Raw genomic sequence first — 3,526 nt, 5'->3', positions numbered from 1 at the left:
TCCTCTGCGATTACGTGTTTTGTAAAAGAGCATTTTTCTCCGTAAGGCAAATGCACGTGAACAGGGAAGCACACAGAAAGAAATACGCGTTTCGCCAATTAGTATAGAGAATGAATCGGTATTTTGGTATAAATGCGCCGCTACGTTCGGCCGGCCTCGTCGACCAGCAGGCGTTCATCTTCAGATAAGGTACATTACAGCAGTAGCACAGAGCTATCAGTACCGCCTCATAACTTCTCACCTCAGCTAGCGGCCCGTAGTAGTCCCCCAAGGGCCGGGACAGCGAAGGAGGTTGGAGCGGTGGGGTGGAGTTTGACTAAGATATCACCTAACGAAGGCTTTCCCCATATTATAAAGATAATTTCTGAAGGGGATTGGCGTGTGAGGATTCGAGAAACATCGACACCTATCCCCCGAATGAATAAATTCTAATTCTGCGGGCCGCGCCGTGTATTTGAGACCCCTAGTCTAGTTTGCTGACAACACTCCCATATGATGCGTCTGGATGTGCGCGGTTGATTGCGGAATTACATTTTGTGACATTGCGGGATTTGCGCCAGTCGTTCAAATTTAAGGAAACGTAGTTTTTTGTACAGTAGTTAGAAATCGCATCTATAGATAAAAAGCTCTCATAATATCGCATCGCTACAACATCCATTGGAGCACTGCAGTTTAATAAAACACTTATTGGGTACGTCGTCGAAAGTCTTCGAGAAAAACTATGGTGCTTATTTTCACGGGTCGTTAATAGCGCTAAGGCTCCAGTTTAGGATAAGCAATACAGATGGCCAACAGCGCTAAAAGCCACGCTTTTTAAATGTGAAAAGCAAAACATATTTGCTTCTCGAGACATTTCTATTTAATAATGAGTAATTCGTTCTGCTACTACTCGGTTAGGAGCTTGGTTTAGCACAGCCAGAAAATATGAGTGTGAACAACTCGAAAGAAGAGACTGACATTCACTGATAAGGTTGCACCATTCCGCCTAGAGGCGGCGGAGTCATCTGAGAGCGAGGACGTGAAACCATTCCGCCAGAAGTGGGTAGAAATTCCATTTAAATGTTTAACCGAAAGCAGGTCCACGGTCTGTTATAATTGCGAAAAGCACTTGCATGTTGGGCAAGAGAGGGCGAAGAGTGACAGATGGTCGCTACTAGCGGCTCCCCTCTCACTAAAATGATAATGGGACGAGAAGAGAAGGGCAGGAACCCATGCAGCGAGTTCAGGATAGGCTGGTTTCACGCGGTTGCAAAAGACGATCTCTTGTTTGACGCGCACGTTCACCGCCAAAGTATTCCGGAAAGAATAAAGTACTCGCTAGGAGACACTGTAGGAAGTAGTCAGTGCTGGAGTGATAGAGTCGTGTTGTAGAAAGACGCGAACCTGCGTCCATTGTGCGAAAACTAAACACAGGCACGCCACGTGCGTGTTTCAACCAACATAACATGTTGGCGTAGGTCCAAGCTGGTCGAGACAGAAACATAGCCTTTCTTGTGGTGCAATGGTGCCGCCGGAGTGCCTGGCTGGTTGCCGAAGAATTGTCTGGACTCGAAGTGGCGATGGATGAGTCATCTCCTTGACTGTTGTCGTCAGCCCCAGTAGTGCTAGAGGCAGCTTCTTCACCCGGTACTCTCTATCCAGAGTGGAGGTCAATGACGTCTTCGGTTGTCGGTTTAGTCACTGGGCCATGTCGTTGCTCTGCGAGCAGTAGGTCATACTCTTATCAAGGCGCGTTCAGAGCCATCGTGCTTGTCAGAAAAAAAAAGTGAGCTTCGGAACTGCCGGCCTCGGTCAGTCGTTATGCTGAAGAGACAGCCGTACCGCGACACCGACGTAGCAACAACTGTTTCCGCCGTGGTTTGATCCGTGTTGTCTTGCAAAGGATGTTGTCTGGCCTCCTTCACTACGGGTCGACACTCGTGTGGACTAGCTTACATTCTCGGCAGGGAGAGAGAAGTCCCATCAAGTGGAAATGAACGTGATCAAAACGACGGTCTGGTGTCCAGAACGGGTGCATCGCTGTGGACATGTGTTGGGAAGGAAGGAAAAACTTTATTAGGCGAACAAATTTGTGCCCTTTACGGGCCCCGGATACTGCATAGCCCACACATTGCGTGTATGCATCTAGGACAGGCAAGACCATGGCAGTGGCACCCCAGTTCGCACAGCGCAGCTATTTCCAGATTGTGCGATGCAAGGAGGGCCTCCCATTCTTCCCATGTTTCGATGGCAGGCTGCCCCTGCGGAGAAGTATTGGCAGGGCAACCAAAGGGTTAAAGGGTCTAAGATGGTGGGCGACTCTTCAGAGAGAGTGCACTCCAGATAAATGGGCCGAAGTAAGATAGATTTTGAGAGGGTGAGAAAACATATTGTCACGGTTCCACAGGGTTTACGCGCTTTTGTCCAGCTTCGGATAGCTTTGTTGATGCCTGACCAAGCAGTGGCACATGATGAGCCCCTGCGTAGATTTTATGTCGGGTTGAGTTAACCCGTGCAGCGAGTCCTCAGTTAATGGCAACCGATATTGAAGGGGCCCGAGCGGGTGAGGAGCAGCCAGCGATGTGTTGCATGTGGCCATTTTTTTCGATATGGAAGCGCCATTTCCGCAAGCTGGAACGACGAGTCTTTTTTCCTCAATCAGCGCACCCGGGAATCGTTTATGTGGGCCGCGGCTAAGGCTTGGAGATCTAAAAAGTGACCAAGCACATCGATGTTGCTCTACCGTGCATCAGCTACCTCATTTTTTGTTTATAGATATCTAGCGACGTTCACAAAAAATTAAATCAAGGAAACTTGACAAAGCACCCGTTCTTATACAAAGAACTGCTTTTTTGAAGATGAAAGCTGTCAAGTGAAAGTTTTCAAACTGTAAAAAAAGAGCTAGATAATAATCTTTAATCAAGTTCCCGGAGAGGTTAGCCTGGTTTATCGCCTGGCTTGCTATTCCAGGTGTCGGGTGATGACTATGATATATTATCATCATCATCATCAGCCTGTCTACGCCCACTGCAGGGCAAAGGCCTCTCCCATGTTCCGCCAATCAACCCGGTCCTTGTGCTTTCTGCTGCCACGTTATACCTACAAACTTCTTAACCTCATCTACCCACCTAATTTTCTGTCTCCACTTCACTCGTTTGCCATCTCTTGGAATCCAGTCAGTTACCCTTAATGACAAGCGGTTATCCTGCCGACGTCTACGTGCCCGGCCCATATCCATTTCATTCTGCTTGATTTCAATTATGATATCCTTACCCCCGTTTGTTCCCTGACCCACTCTTCTCTCTTGCTGTCTCTTAAGGTTACACCTATCATTTTCATTTCCATCGCTCGCTGATATGATACAACGATCACATATACACACAAATAGTGCGTGCAGTCACAAACGCGCCCCGCAGGGGCGTCTGCGCAAACATGCGTTTGGTGTGTAGCGACACCACGGAACCGAGCTAACGGGGGGTTTCGACCCCTCCCACGCCTCGCCGTGCGTGGTTTTGCCGTGTCCGGGGAAAAGGGGATCCTGGGGGTT

Source organism: Rhipicephalus sanguineus, chromosome 7 (assembly GCF_013339695.2).
Source record: "Rhipicephalus sanguineus isolate Rsan-2018 chromosome 7, BIME_Rsan_1.4, whole genome shotgun sequence".
Taxonomy (NCBI): Eukaryota; Metazoa; Arthropoda; class Arachnida; order Ixodida; family Ixodidae; genus Rhipicephalus; species Rhipicephalus sanguineus.
Note: the sequence above shows the minus strand (reverse complement) of the source record.